Genomic DNA, 16796 nt, shown 5'->3' on the forward strand with positions numbered 1-16796 from the left:
CATTGCTTATCCTAGAATATGTACGCTATGTGCGCAGTCCCGTGGCCCTAGGTCTGACACCTTAGTCCCTCTTGCCACGAGACAAAAAGGAGCATCATCTTCATCATTGAAGATGTTGTTGAGAGTTTGGAAGACTTCGGTACGGCTAGAGTTGCCATACCTTCATGATCGGAGTTTTCATGACTAAACTCCCACTCTTGACCAACATGAGCATTACTTTGATATTTCTTTTTGTAGTCTTTGCTCTTCTCCTTGTACCTCTTCTCCTCCTTTTTTTTGTTCTTTAATTGTGGGCAATCGGCAATGCAGTGGCCCACATTTTTGCACTCATAGCATTTTCTTTGTGATGGCTTCTTCTTATCATCACCACCTTTCTTGTAGTACTTCTTCTTCATGAACTTCTTGAAGTTTCTCAACACCAAGGCCATCTCTTCATCGGTGGAGCCTTCATCACTTTAATCTTCCTTCCTAGGCTTTAGAGCCTTGGGACTTGATTCAACCTTGTCATTTGAGCTAGCGTTGAGTGCTACATTCTTGTTCACTTTGTGGCTAAGTGACTTGGCTACATCCCTCTCAACCAACTCTTGATGAAAAATTTCACCAAAAAGTTGATTAGGTGTCTTAACCTTGAATTTGGGATCTCTTTTAATCATCGTTGCAAGAGTAGGGTTTCTTGGTGTGATAGCCCTAAGCAACTTCTTTATCACCTTGTGATCTTCCCACTCCGTCCTTCCAAGAGGTCTAATGTCCAACACAAGGACCATTAGTCTATCATACATTTGTCTCATAGTTTCTTCATCATGCATGACAAAATGCTCTAGCTCTCCTTCTTTCTTTCTATAACTTCATCGGTCCCCTCATGAGCTTCTCTCAATGTGTCCCAAATTTTCTTGGCTACTTCAACATTGCGGACCTTGTTGAATTCTTAGGCACGAAGGCAACTTGTGATGACCCTCACGGCTTGCGCATTGTGGAAGTAGTCTTGAGTTTGTTCAGCCGTGGGTACACCGTTCATAGGAGGAGTCACACATACAACCACAACCTCCCAAATATAGGGGTGAAGCCCGTAGAGATGCATTTTCACATCATAAGACCACTTGGGATAATCCATCCCATCAAAGAAAGGAGGTTTTCCCAAGTGGACCGATTGAAATTGAGAAGTAGGATATTGAGATGAAGCATAGTTATGAGGAACTTGTTGTAGCCCGAAGAAAGGATGCTTCTCACTTTCTTCCTTGATTCGCTTCATCATCAATTTCTTGACCTTTTTCTCAATTTTTGCCTTCATCTTCTATTTTCTTCTTCTTCTTCTTGCTTCCGATGTCTCACCCTCGCTTTCATCACTTAAACTTGAGTCGGTATCATGAACGGAGGGTGAACGGCTTGTTTGCCCAGAGGGATTTTGGCACCGGCATCGACTTGAGCAGCAACGACCGTGACGGCTTCGACACCATCCCCAACTATAGACATCTTGATATCCCTTTGCGGTTAAGCCTTAATCAAGAGATTAGGCTCTGATACCAATTGAAAAGCTCTTGGTGATGCCTAGAGGGGGTGAATAGGCGTAACTGTAAAATCTGAAAAATTCTTTGCAGCAATTAAATCTGTCAAAACTTCCGACACTGTGTAGGAAGTTCCGATCGACACTGGACCGGAACTTCCAACAAAAGGAAAGTTCTTATACGAAATTCAAAATTAAACTTAAAACTGCAGAACCTGGCTAAACCAAAAGTTATGCAATGATACTAGGAGACTTCTGCAGGTGATCTCTGCAGGCACAACAACTCAATTATGTAGATCAGCACAAAATAAATTCTATATCAACAAGAACTAAATGAAAGCCATAAGCACAAGACACTAGAGATTTTTTTCCGAAGTTCACTCCCACTAAGAAAGCTACGTCTCCATTGAGGAGCTTACAAAGAGCCGGGTCTTCCACTAACCCTTTACCTCACTCAATCAAGGATTGAGTCACTTACTATAAAATCCATAAAGGATGGGTAATACAAATTTCCTAGGGTGCACACACATGAGAGGACGCTCAACCGGACGACACCTAACCATCTAGAAGCAAGCTTTAAGAGTAACAAATGCGAATCGAAGGATGAGGATGTTTCAAGTGCTCTTGAGATTAACTTGGCTGCCATCACACTTAAATGGTTAAGTCACACACCTCAATCTTGCTCTCACCAAGCCCTAACTCAAATCAACTAAAGGATTAGCTCAAGGAGGGATTGGGGAGGAGTAGTAAATGCTCTTAGAGGTGTTTGTCTCGGGTTAGGTCAACAGCAAATGAAGGAGGGGATGAGGGGGTATAAATACCCGAGCCTCAAAAACTAGCCGTTAGTGTGCAGAATAAGCGATTGTCAGAACTTCCAATATAGGGTCGAAACTTCCGACCTAGCTAAAATCAGCTGGCCGAGAACCCCTTGTCGAAAGCTACAGGGAACTTCCGATGGGTGTCGGAACTTCCGACATACGGTTGGAACTTCCGACCTAGCTAAAATCAGCTAGCCGAGAACCCCCTCTGTCGGAAGTTACTGGGAACTTCCGACAGGTGTCGGAACTTCAGACCACTTGTTGGAACTTCCGACACACACTGAAACAGTCAGAAAACTAGGTGCACAAGTGTATGATTCTGTGTCTCTCCTTGTTGGTTAGCATATTAAATAAGCACTTTGACACCTTCATGTTATCCATTCGCATCCCTCTTAATAGTACGGTGTTTTCTATACTCAAATTCAAAATAGAGAGTATTAAAAGATCTTCTTTTAAGCCCAACACCGTCCTTTAAGCAGATTTGGCGTATTTTCTTGCTCTTTTTCATTTTATTGAATTTTAACTTGTCCATAACTCGATAAACTTATTAGCTCCTAAATTTTGTATGTCATCAACACCAAAACCCACTTAGCGAGCCAAATGCACTTTCACTGTGACGAAACTGGTATTTCGTCATAGATGAGGCATGTTTAATGACGAAGCTCCAAACGTCACACGAAAAAACGTCATGGATGCTTCTATTTCTAGTAGTGAGTGGAACCCTGACGTGAGATGTGATGACCCATCAGATGTATCACAGGAGGACAGCAGTAAGCTTTGGGCAATCGATAAACCTAACATTCCTCATGCTCCTCTAGGATGCGAAAGGCTCATTAATATTAAGATAAGAAGCTAAGGAAGCACCCGATTTGCTGATGTGTGAGTAACATGTTCTCTTGAAATCTTGTTAACATGCCTTCCAGTTTGAGTGTTTGACCTACTTGTGTTTTAGTCAAGGCCCTACTTCATGTAATTATATGGGATTAGGCTGTTGTATTTCCACTGGCTGAAGTCTAACCTATTATCTAAGTTACTAGTCCGTAGAAAAAAATAAATTGCTGATGATTTCTGTGTTAGGGTAAAAATACTGGAAAGAGATAAACTTGTGCACACTACACCACTGTGTCATTTGTGTCAAAATTGCCTGCAATCCGTATATGCGATATTTTTTAATAGATATGGTAGTCTGCTTGTTAACAGTTTCTTCATTCTTTCGGGCACTATAAGCATCCTAATGGAAGGATGCTGAGATCATTGAACGAAGTTAGCAAGTATGTAAAGTCCTTTTGGTCAAATCTCTCTTTAGTATCTTCATCTTTTTTTAGAATATGTAGAGTTGTGTATCTTTGTGTTAAAGATGAAATTTTTCCAAACTGGATTACATCATGGGGTGCAAGGCCTGCACTTACATTACCTTATGATTTTATTTTTGAGGAGAACAGGGGCAGTATGGGAGCCTCTTGTAAGCTCAGGAAAACATTTGATTCAGCAGATTTTAGTACAAAACAGCAAACAGGGGGTAAAGTAGTAACCTTTGCAGTTACATATTCATTATCTTATGAATTAGATTTATAATCCATTGCCAAGTAGGAACCAGAGCTTACAGCTTGGTGAATGACTCCTATCTGAACCAAGTACTCTTAACCGTTATTGGCATGCGGCTTGGCCGTCCCAGTGCAGCTGGATGGCTACCTCCAGCTTGGACCCAATAGCCGCCGCCTTCTCTGATCAGTTAGTTCTTACCACTTGAGTGACGGCAGATTCTTGCTGGTTGAAAACTCTTGCATTGCGTTCTTTCCATGTTTCAATGCTCATGTCTAAGTGACATTTTAATTTTTCTGACCGAACTATGTAAGTGACATTAGTGCTCATGATCAGTTTTAGATGCATATAAATCGTTGTCGACTACCTACAATTAACGGGTATCTACTAAGCTAGTTATTCCCAAAAATTTTGTCTAACAATTGATAGTCTTTTCTTGATCACACGATATAGTTGATTTTTATGACAAATTTACTGGTTGCACCTGAGCAGCATTTTTTGCTGCTGCATTCAGAGGATGTATCATAATATGTAGGCGTAAATCCTTTAAATATTCCATTCAAGTATTTTGTCTTGTTCCCTTGTGGTTGATCGAGTCTTGTTTTTTCTCAAATTCTCCGAATACTATTCCTTGGATTCGTATCTTGCAGATCATGCAGAATCTGTTGCTCAAGGTGTGGAGGTATCTCAGTTTTCATTCGAGATACCTTCACCACTGCAAGAGGACTATGTTATAAAGCGTTCCCAGAAAAGCCAGAGTGATGCTTCACAGATAGAAACAACAAAGCTTGTTCAACCTGAAGAAGGTAACGTATAAACAAATTGGACATGCATTTATTGTTTTGTAGATTACCTTTTTTATTGGGGAATGGGTTATATTTCTATATGTTGCTGTCAATGTAATGGAGATACTTAAGTACTAGAGTGTAGCGATCTTGGGTGAGCAAGATTAGTGTGGGAGCGCCTATAAAATACTTTTTGAAACCATCTTTTAAACTCATGACCTCAGTATTTAGCAATCACGCATGGAAGTAAATTCTTTGATCAATGGCTTGTGGGACGAAGTTTGGATAAAATTGAATATCCTTTAGTTCGATGGCACACCTGCTGAGACACTGTAGACCATTCTGGTGGTTAATGTGCTCTCTATTGTATTATAGAAGTAGAATAGCCCCTGGCTGGGAGATGCTTTGCCCTGTTCATTTTCCCTATAGTGGTGCCACATGGATAGATTAGTGTGTTTATAAACTTTGAAGTAGCTAGCTATTAGATGTTTTCTATTTTCTTGTATGTAGTTCTTCTGGTGCGAGGTTTCTCAGCAATGGGTTGTTGATGTGGCTTAGCTTCTGGACTCGTATTTATGTTATAAATTTATCAGCATGGTTGGGAACTGTTTTGCCCGCCTTGTCCCTTTTTCTAGTGGAGGAAGCAGCATGCACATGGTTAGATTAATGCCTTCCAGTTTTACACTGTAGAAGTTTCTTGTAGCTATCAGAATTTTATACACAGTTGCTTGGGCGATAGTTTGATGTGGGCACTGCAGCTTATCTTCTAGTAGATATGATGGTTCATGCAATCAGGCTGTTCTTATATATACTGCCGTATCTAGGCTTCTGAATTGCGACTTTACCTTGATTGTATATTTCGACATCAACTGAAGTGCATGCTCTGATCCCTTGTTTTGTTTCTTGATCCAGTGCAACCCGTAGACAATGAAGAACAGACTGAAGTGGCACAATCTGACGAAACTGCAGGAAACGATGAAGAAACCATGACAGCCCGCTGCCTGCACCTGCATGCCGTCAAGCCAAACCTCGCATCCATCATGCCCAGGATCAACTTTTAGAATTTGGATGGCGCTTAATGCTCAAGCTTATAGATGTCTACTCCTCCCAGTGATAGAGAAGTAGAGAAACCATGCTCCCCTTGCTAGAGTTGCAGTGGTGTCCATGCTGTTGATGTGTCGGTTCGTTGTTTTGGTTGTCAGGTCATGTGGTGTCCCTGCTACTTCCAACTTAACGCCACACTCTGGTCTCTGGCGACGTGTGTGTTGTAAGACCGTGGCTAGATGCTAGCCCCAGTTTAGATGATTGCAAGTTACTGCATCGTGTGTTTACAGTTTTTGGACCTCTGCGGCATGCATTCCTCTCTTCGTTGTTTGCCCAGGTAGCGGCAGCTCGGGCAGCTGATCTTGCTGAGGCAGTTCGAGCCACCTCGATTGAGTTAAGGCCTCCAGCTGACCTGCCGAGGCAAAGCCTCGCGCGAGTTCCTGCAGGTGCCTGGTCTTCAACATGTGTTTGCTGACAAAGATACAATGTTCGAAGAAGTGTTAAGATATCAAAGAGGTGAAAAAAGGCGCTTAGACTTGAACTTGTCCGATTGTGTTTGAGACACAAAACACATTTACACCTGTCCATTAGCTACGCGCAAAATTGCAGGGCGAACTGTAAATGTTTCCACCACATTCTTTTTTGTGGATCTTTTAACTTTGTTCGACTCATCCTCGCATGGATATTGGAGTCTCCTCTCTCCTGCCATCCTGCGCAGCTAGCACAACATGCATCAAGTTGACCGGTGGCCCAGTACTCCCAACGCCGTCGATCGCCGTCCATCGAGTTGGAGATGGCGGCCCAAGAGCTCCTCTGAGAGCTATGCTAGGTCTCCACCTTGACCTTCCAGCTGCAGGCAAGTCGATCAGTTGCTGCAGTCAGGGTCTTGCTTGCATCCATTGAAAAACATGACCATGAATTCTATAGGTATTCTGCAAGGCACGCTCAAGGCCGCTACGGACCTGAATCCGTACGTTCCGCGACGACTGGATCGGGTTCGAGTCGGTGACGGGGCTCACCGTCGCCGCCGGCGTCATCGACGGCCAGGGCGCCGCATCCTGGCCCTTCAGCAAGTGCCCAGTCCTCAAACACTGCAAGATACTGCCCACTGTGAACAACTAGGTAGCTTACCGTCCCCTCCTCTTCTTCTGCTTGGCGTCGCGCGCAAGGGGACGGCCGAGCCCGGCGCCACCGGCCTGCGCACGGCGTGGAAGCAAACGAAGTCACCGGCGGCGCCGCGCAGGTGCCGGTGTCGGCGTGATGCTTGCGGATGTCGCTGGCAGCGCTTCGTCGAAGGGGACGATGGCACTTGGCAGGCAGCACGTCGCGCGGACTGCGTGCGTGCGTGCGTGCGCGAGGAAAGCGGAGACTCGGAGAGGGCCTCGCTCCCTATCTGCGGCGATCACGACCGCACGCGCCCGATCCAACGTTCGTCAGAGGCCCAGGGGTGGACGGCGGGGCAACACGGCCGCGCTGCCCCGCCGTCCAGGTCTCCGCCGCCCGGTTTCCCGGGCCCAGAATAGTTCGGGACGTGCCGGCTGCATCTTCATCGGGCAGGTCAGCGACGGCGTGAGCGTCGGCAGCCTGGGCCGGTACGCCGGTGACGGCAAGGGCGACGTCGCGCGGCCGCGGCGTGACCTTCGCGGACACCGCGAGCGGCGTCCGCATCAAGGCGTGTGAGAATTCCCCCGTCAGGAGGAGCGCCGCGCACATGGTGCTCGAGGACATGGTCATGGAGGACGTCTGGAACCCCATCGTCATCGACCAGAGGTACTGCTCCTACCACATTTGCGAGCACAAGAACGTGTCCGGGATGAGGCTCCAGGACATCCGGTTCAAGAATATCAAGTCGGCGTCGTGTGCACCTGCGCGCTCTCGAGTCCGCTCTGCTTCGCCGCCGTCTGCAAGGCCATTGGCCATGGACCAAGGTAGTAGCTTCCTCCTCTACAATGGCGGTTTGGTCGTCGGCCATGGAGCTGACCGGAACCTGCTAATTTGGTCGCTTGGACAGTGCTGTTGCTCTGAGTTTTCTCAGATGCCTAGACGGGTGCAGACGTGCAGTGCGATTGAATACCTACTGAATTGTTGGGAAAGCATGCTTTCAACTTTCAGTTCACCAAGTTTGCAGGCGATATCGCATAATAGCGCCACCACCAGCGGCTCCGGTCAGGCGGCAGGGTCGGCGAACACCAGAGGGTCGACGCCGGCGACCGCGTCCCTGGCGTCGTAGATCCCGTCGAAGGGCAGAGCCGTCAACGTCGGTGTTAGGAAAATTGTAATTGTGAAAGCTTCCATGTTTGTAACGTGAAACAACAAGGACATGTATCGGCCAAGGATTGCTATAGATAGAACTGACTATAGGTAGAATTATTCTTTCTTGTAAAGCAATCTTTGGGCGGCTCTCCTGTTGGTTCTCACGCTATATATGTAAGCCATGAGAGGGGCTTTTCCTCGATCAATACAATTAACATGCAACCGACCGAGAGACCCAAGATCGGGCTCCGTCGTTCCTTCTAGTGCGCCTCTGAGTTTCACATGGTAATCAGAGCCTTCAAAGCCTAAACAGATCGAATCCCCTTGATCATCTGTCATGGCTAATTCATCCTCCTCTGCAGCCAATCCACTCCTTGGTCAACCCGTCACTGAGAAGCTGACGAAATCCAACCATGCGCTGTGGAAGGCCCAGATCCGTGCCGCGGTGCGCGGTGCTCGTTTACAAGGCTACCTCACCGGTGCTTCCAAGGCACCATCGGCGGAAGTCGTCGTCAAGGGAGCGGACGGCAAGGAGGTGACAGTGCCGAACCCGGCACTAGATGATTAGGAAGCAACGGATCAACAGGTCCTTAGCTACCTACTAAATTCTTTGTCAAAAGACATCCTCTCGCAGGTTGCTACATGTGCGACGGTTGCGGAAGCATGGAAGATCATAGAAGACATGTTTGCGTCATAGACGCGAGCACGAACCGTGAATACACGGATTGCTTTGGCGACTACCCGAAAAGGGAGCTCGTCCGTTGCGGAGTACTTCGGGAAGATGAAGACTCTAGGCGACGATATGAGGGCGGCAGGCAGACCGCTTGAAGATGAAGAATTGATTGAGTATATCATCATTGGATTGGGCGAGGATTTTAATCCACTTGTCACATCTCTCTGCACTCGTGTGGAGCCGATCTCTCTTGGTGAGTTTTATTCACAGCTTCTCAGCTTCAAGACTCGTATGGATCTTGTGTATGGAGGAAACCAGGGAGGCTCCGCCAATTCTGCTAGTCGCGGCCGTGGTCGTGGCAGGAACATGCGTGGCAGAGGCCAATCGCGTGGAGGAGGCTACACCTCTGGAGGGCGCGGCAACTCAGGAGGTCGCGGCAGCTCTGGAGGGAATTTTCAGCGCCAAGGTGCAGGACGTGGTGGAGGTTACAACAACTCCAACCGCAACTACAACAACAACCCAAGGGCGGCATCTGATGGAGAACTGCTCTGTCAGGTATGCTTCAAGAAAAGACATACTGCTGCAGAATGCTGGCACAGGTTCGACGAAGATTACGTTCCAGATCAAAAGTTGGTTGCAGCTGCAACAAACTCGTATGGGGTGGACACTAATTGGTACATGGATACCGGTGCCACTGACAACATAACAAGTGAATTGGAGAAGCTAACGGTGAAGAACAAGTACCACGGATCAGATCAGATCCACACGGCGAATGGTACAGGTATGGATATTAGTCATATTGGTCATACTACCGTTCATACTCCTAGTCGTGATATTCATCTAAACAATGTTCTTTGTGTTCCACAAGCCAAGAAAAATCTTGTTTCCGTTCACCGTCTTGCTACTGATAACTCCGCCTTGTGTTCTTGAATTTCACCCTAATTTCTTTTTAATCAAGGATCAGGCAACGAAGAATACTCTTCTTAAAGGAAGGTGTCACAAAGGCCTCTACCCCCTTCCTGCGTCATCAGTCAAACAAGCCTTGAGCGCCACCAAGCCATCTGAGTCGAGATGGCACAGTCGTCTTGGACATCCGTCCTCGTTTATTGTTAAACAAATTATTAGTAGCAATAATCTCCCTTGTTCCGGAGAAAACTCAAATGAGTTAGTGTGTGACGCATGTCAACAAGGAAAAAGTCATCAGCTTCCTTACCCTACTTCATCTAGTATTTCTAAATATCCATTGGAACTTGTTTTCTCTGATGTTTGGGGTCATGCGCCAGAATCTGTTGGTAGAAAGAAATACTATGAGAGCTTTATTGATGACTTTAGCAAATTTACTTGGGTTTATCTTCTGAAATTCAAGTCAGAGGTATTTCAAAAATTCCATGAGTTCCAAGCTTTAGTTGAACGCCTCTTCAATAGAAAGATCTTAGCCATGCAAACTGATTGGGGAGGTGAATATCATAAGCTTAATTCATTCTTTAGCAAAGCTGGCATAACCCATCATGTTTCATGTCCTCATGCTCACCAGCAGAACGGCTCTGCCGAAAGAAAACATCGTCACATAGTAGAAGTTGGCCTATCTCTTCTTGCTCATGCATCCATGCCCCTTAAGTTTTGGGATGAAGCTTTTCTCTCTGCAGCCTACTTAATTAATCGCACGCCTAGTAGAATTATTGGAAATCGAACACCTTTGGAACTTCTCTTTCAACAGAAACCAGATTATACATCTTTGAGAGTCTTTGGTTGTGCTTGCTGGCCAAATCTTCGCCCATATAATACCCACAAGTTACAATTTAGATCTAAACAATGTGTTTTTCTTGGCTACAGCACTCTTCACAAAGGATACAAGTGTTTAGATGTCTCTACAGGGCGTATATATATTTCACGAGATGTGATTTTTGATGAAACAGTGTTTCCTTTCTCAAAGCTTCATCCCAACGCAGGAGCTAAACTTCGCTCCGAAATTCATTGCCTTCATCCTACTCTATCAAATCCGACTCATGGAGGAGAACGTTTAGTAGGCCAATTTACTAATTATCCACCTGATATTGCTAATGATCTTCTTGAAGTACCGCAGGAACAAAATCAGGACCAAACTCAGGAAACAAGTGCAGGAGACATACCAAATATTGGTGGTTCCCTGCACACAAGACATGAGGCTGATTCCGGTCCTGTTAGCGCTGCACAATCCACTCCGGGATCTACATTGCCCGAGGAATCAACCCAGGCGCCTGCAGGCCGCTCCGAGCCTGCTGCCGTGCCGAACTCGTCTTCAGCGCCAGGCCAATCCGCGTCTGGCACCGCGACCAGCGCCCGCGCGGCTTCTCTGACCAGCGGCCGGCGAGCGGGGGAGCACCTGCCACAACGGCAGCATGGGAGTGCGTCTGCATCAGCGCATGTGGATATCCCAGGATCATGTGTCGAGCCTGCAGAGTCTACAGAGACTACAGATGTTGATCCTCCTCAGGAAATTACAAGACCACGAACAAGGTTGCAAAGTGGAATTCGCAAAGACAAGGTATATACTGATGGCACTATTAGATACAGTTTATTTTCTTCTACCGGTGAACCACATGCTGTTGAGGAAGCTATAAATGATCTACAGTGGAAAGAGGCTATGCAGACTGAATATGATGCTTTCATAAAAAATAAAACTTGGCACTTAATTCCTCCACAAAAAGGCATAAACGTGATAGGCAGCAAATGGGTATACAAAATTAAGCGCAAAGCAGATGGAAGCTTAGACAGATATAAAGCTCGTCTAGTAGCTAAAGGTTTTAAACAAAGGTATGGGCTTGATTACGAGGATACTTTTAGTCCAGTGGTAAAAGCAGCTACCATTCGTACTGTTCTATCTATTGTTGTTTCCAGAGGATGGAGTCTACGACAGCTTGATGTTCATAATGCGTTTTTACATGGCATATTGGAGGAAGAAGTGTATATGCAACAACCTCCAGGCTTTGTTGAACGAGGTAAAGAGAATTACATTTGTAAATTGGATAAAGCTTTGTATGGATTGAAACAGGCACCAAGGGCTTGGTATTCGAGATTAAGCACTAAACTTGTGGATCTCGGGTTCAAACCTTCAAGGGCAGACACGTCCCTTTTTATCTTCAACAGAGGAGGTATAACTATGTATGTTCTTATTTATGTGGATGATATCATTGTGGCTAGCTCAACAGATCATGCCACATCGGCACTACTCAAGGATTTACAGAAAGACTTTGCTTTAAAAGATCTAGGTGATCTTCACTACTTTCTCGGCATTGAAGTAAAAAAGGTACGGAATGGAATTGTTTTAACTCAGCATAAGTATGCTAATGATTTGTTGAAGAAAACTGGTATGGTCGATTGTAAACCAATGAGTACACCACTGTCTACTAGTGAGAAATTATCTTTGCATGAGGGGTCTCTTCTGGGTCCAGATGATGCTACTCAGTATAGAAGCATAGTTGGTGCATTACAGTATTTGACACTTACAAGGCCTGACATAGCTTTTCCGGTTAACAAAGTATGTCAATTTCTTCATGCGCCTACTACAGTTCATTGGGCTGCTGTTAAGAGAATATTGTGGTATATAAAACAATGTACTCAGTTGGGATTAAATATACATCGGTCAATGTCGACTCTAGTAAGTGCTTTCTCAGATGCTGATTGGGCTGGCAATGTAGATGATAGAAAATCTACAGGAGGTTTTGCTGTCTTTATTGGGTCAAACTTAGTATCATGGAGTGCACGCAAACAAGCTACGGTGTCGAGATCTAGTACTGAATCAGAATACAAAGCTATGGCTAATGCAACTGCAGAATTGATGTGGGTACAGACTTTGCTGAGAGAATTGGGAGCTAAAAGTCCACAGGCTGCAAAACTGTGGTGTGATAATCTTGGTGCAAAATATTTGTCAGCCAATCCAGTGTTTCATGCTCGAACTAAACATATAGAAGTTGATTTTCATTTTGTCAGGGAAAGAGTATCACAGAGACTCTTGGAAATTGAATTTATCCCTTCTGGAGATCAAATTGCAGATGGCTTCATGAAAGCTTTATCAGTAAGGTTACTGGAGAATTTCAAGACCAATCTTAACCTAAGAAGGTTATGATTGAGGGAGGCTGTTAGGAAAATTGTAATTGTGAAAGCTTCCATGTTTGTAACGTGAAACAACAAGGACATGTATTGGCCAAGGATTGCTATAGATAGAACTGACTATAGATAGAATTATTCTTTCTTGTAAAGCAATCCTTGGGCGGCTCTCCTGTTGGTTCTCATGCTATATATGTAAGCCATGAGAGGGGCTTTTCCTCGATCAATACAATTAACACGCAACCGACCGAGAGACCCAAGATCGGGCTCCATCGTTCCTTCTAGTGCGCCTCTGAGTTTCACAGTCGGAGCGGCGCTGGATGACGACCCGCCTCCGGCTCCAGCGTTCGTGAGTAGCGGCACGGGAGGTGGCGGCGGGCCGTGCGCTCCGAGGATGGTGCGTCGCCTGGTCGGTGCTGGTTTCGCCGCACGCGGCTCGTGCTGCTGCTCTCGCCGATGTGGTGCGCTGTCGTCGTCGTTTCCTGGTAGGGGATCATGTCCAAGCACGGGTTCTGACATAAAGAATGGACTGTTGAAAGAGTTTTGAGTTTCAGATATGGAATAGTTGACCGAAGAATGGACAGCATGTTTCAATGGAAATTTGCAGAGATTTTTTTTATTCAAGATGTATGATTCTAAATCGAAACTGCAGCAAATCGTCGTCCAGACCATAACTTCTTGGCAAGTTCAGAAGAAGCGAATGTTGTTTCAGAAATACAGTACTGCAATTTGGCAACTAGATAGAGAGACTGGGAGATTTTTTTTAATACGAATTTGTACTGAAATTACGAAATGATGCTTAGGATTTGCGAAATTATAAATCTAGGCCCATTTCGTCTGCTGGGCGGTAAATGAAATCTCTATATTTCGTCTATCCATTAGACGGAATATGCTATTTTCATCTACTGGATAGATGAAAATTACTTTAGTCTAAACAGTAGACGAAAGTGCATGAAACAGACAATTTTTATGGGGCCTGCATGACGAAATCATGTTTTCGTCGGGTGGACGAAATCTAGATTTCGTCCAATGGGTAGACGAAAACTAGATTTTGTCTATCCATTGGACAAAATTTAGTTACTATGCTTTTTTTCAGGCCTGACCTTTTCAGTACGTCTTTTCAGACGGATGCGACCCATCCATGTCCAATGCTCAGAGCTTTGCAGGCGCACTTCACTCCTTTGCTGAGGTGTGGTTGTGTTAGATGAATGACTGCACCGAATGCATTCAGTTGACCACTCATACCTCGAATCCGGCTATGTGGATGGGCACCTTTACTCCTGTACAAACCATGCCCATACACCAACTAAAATGCCTATAAATAAGGCCACACAACCTAACACAACCACAACAGCACACAACACCCCACAGAGCATAACCACCAGACCTCAGCACCATGTCATCCTCAAGATCACCCTACATTCCAAGGAGAAAGGTCAAAACAACCGTGCCTCAAGGAATCCATGTGCCTATGTGAAAGATATCTAGGCCCCTTAGTGGGTTTTGGTGGAAGATGACAAAGCATGTGTATATCTAATCATGTTGTCGATCATATGTGCAGGGGCTAAGAATGATGAAGCAAAACGTATTATAAGAAAAGGGAAATGAAAAGAGGTGTTTCAAATTTACTTGAAGAATTAGATTTTATTTTGAAATTGAGTATAGAAACGTCGTACTATCAAGAGGGACTTTGATCCACAAGTGTTAATATGGTAGTTGTGCTGAAGAGAACCTTCAAAAGCCATGAGAATCAAACCTACCACTAAAAAACAGCCTTCTTGTAAAAATCCATGTTTATCCAGACTGTCCGGTTCAATATCCGGAATGTCCGGACATTGTGATCCGGAGTATCCGGACAGTCACCCGGAGTCTCCGGGTAACTGCTACTCATCCGAAGTTTATCTGGGACCGGAGTCTCCGGATCCCTATGTCCGGAGTACCCGGACATATACCCGGAGTATCCGGATACCCTTCTCCCAACAGCTAGTTTTCTATGAGAGAGGGTATAAATACCCCCATACCCCTTCATTTCCCCCTCTCTTGCTCATTTTGAACCAGAACATGCCAGCAAGCAAAAAGAGAGCTCTCTCACTTCCCCTCTTCCATTCTTGAGTGATTTTCTTAGGGGAATCAAGTGAGATAGTTGCAAGAGCAAAGATTCGTGCTAGCAAGCTTCCATTCCATCTCTTGAGCACAAAATCCTTAGCCAGTGGATTCAAGTTTATTACTCTTAGAGCTTCAAGCTCCTAGACGGCTAGGCGTCGCTTGTGAGTGTTCAAGCAAGTTGTGAGCACCACAAGAAGTTTGTAATCTTCATTCCTCGCGGAGGAACACATAGTAAGTAACCTTGGGTTTGAGCGTTGGTCTCATCCTTGGAAGAGGAGCATAGGGGTTCTTGAGCACCGTCTCTTGAATCCTCCCTCAACGGAGACGTAGCTCCTTTGGGAGTGAACTTCGGGAAACAAATTATATCTCTATTTTGTGCTCCTTACTAGTTTTATTAGATATTTGCTTGTGAGACTAATTTCTAGTGTTTGAGGTCAATCTACATTTATATTAGTCTCTAGAGCAAGACAACTGGTTAGAAACACTCCTAAGGTACTACTAGCTTGCCCAAATTTACTCGATCTAAATTATAGCATCAATATCTTGTTAGTGCATACATTGTTTCATACTCGGACTCTCTGGACAAAATTTCTGGAAACTCCGGGCACAAAACCTGGAGTATCCAGACATATATCCGGAGTATCCGGACACCTGTGTTACTGATAGTGTGTAAAGTGTTTTAAGTTTCAGATTAGCCTATTCACCCCCTTTAGAAATCTTAGATCCTTTCAATTGGTATCAGAGCAAGGTTCTCCATCTTTGAAGCTTAACCGCTTGGAGAATCAAGATGTCAAGTGATACTTCATCAAAGGCTCCCGTCGATCCAACCATTGAAGTTGACAAGGAGAAGTCGTTTGAAAAACTTGAGGACAAGAAAAAGAATAGTCAACATGAAGAAGAAGAAGAGTTGGAAACAACCGATGATGAGATGTCATTCCAAGAGTGGAAGGTATGGAAGAAGAAGAAGAAACTGCAAAGAAAGAAAGAGAAATTCAGCACCAAGATTATAATCGAGTCAAGTGATGACTCGGACACCAATTATAAGAAAAGATCCTCAAGCTCATCAAAAGTGTAGAAAAGAGACACTATCACCGAGTGGGTCATTACTACACCTTTCAAATACCAAGTGAACACAATGCCTCAATTCACAAGGGAAAGCCACCTCAGTTTGATGGCACATGCTATAATCAATGGAAGACAAAAATGTTTGGATACTTGAGTGCCATTCATAAGGATTTTTGGAAGATTGTGGAAGTTAGTTATAACATTCCGGATGATGATGAAACTCCTATACCGCTTCAAATCTATATTTTGCAACGCAACTACCAAGCCTTGAACATCCTCCACTCTTCCGTAAGTGCCGAAGAGTTTGATAAGATTGAAGATGCTCTCACCACAAAGGATGCTTGGGATACACTCCAAGTGAATCATCAAGGATCAAGAAAAGTTCGTGAGTCAAGAATCAAAATATTAGAAGATGAAATAAGTCTTTTCTCCATGAAAAAAGATAAAATCGTCAAAGATGTACAACGAATGAAAAAGGATCGCCAATCAAATCAAAGTCACTTGGTGGAGACAAATGGGGTGATCGTGAATAGTGGACAAGCTCTTACCGTCTACATGGCTAGGGATGTCACTTACCTAGCTTGATAAGAGCGAAAGAGATTTTAAAAGTATTCACCGCCGAGAATGTTTTGGAAGAATAGAAGCTCACCATGATCAAGAGGGTCAAAATAATCAAGATTTGGCCGACTCCAAGAGCAAGCGCAAAGAACAATGGGTTGGCTCTTCAAGCTAAGTTAAGGGCAAAGAAAAGGGCTACCCGATCCTCAAAGGATGATGACTCTAGTGAATAATGAAGATAATGATTGATGATGAAAAAATGCTTTCGTCATCAAGAACTTTAGAAGGTACTAAGGAAGAGCAACTTCCGAAATCTTAGCAAGAACAAGTATGAATCAAGAAGAAGATCAAGCAAGCCTTGTTTC

General features: G+C 44.6%; 1 non-coding gene across 1 annotated transcript; it reads left to right on the forward strand.

Annotated features, from left to right (window-relative positions):
• The first annotated feature begins 8763 nt into the window (after window positions 1-8763).
• On the forward strand, window positions 8764-8902 carry LOC112878436. Its single transcript, XR_003225761.1, has one exon. It is a non-coding gene; the product is annotated as a small nucleolar RNA Z247 (small nucleolar RNA).
• Window positions 8903-16796: the final 7894 nt, after the last annotated feature.

The sequence above is a fragment of the Panicum hallii genome, chromosome 9 (genome assembly GCF_002211085.1).
Source record: "Panicum hallii strain FIL2 chromosome 9, PHallii_v3.1, whole genome shotgun sequence".
NCBI lineage: Eukaryota > Viridiplantae > Streptophyta > Magnoliopsida > Poales > Poaceae > Panicum > Panicum hallii.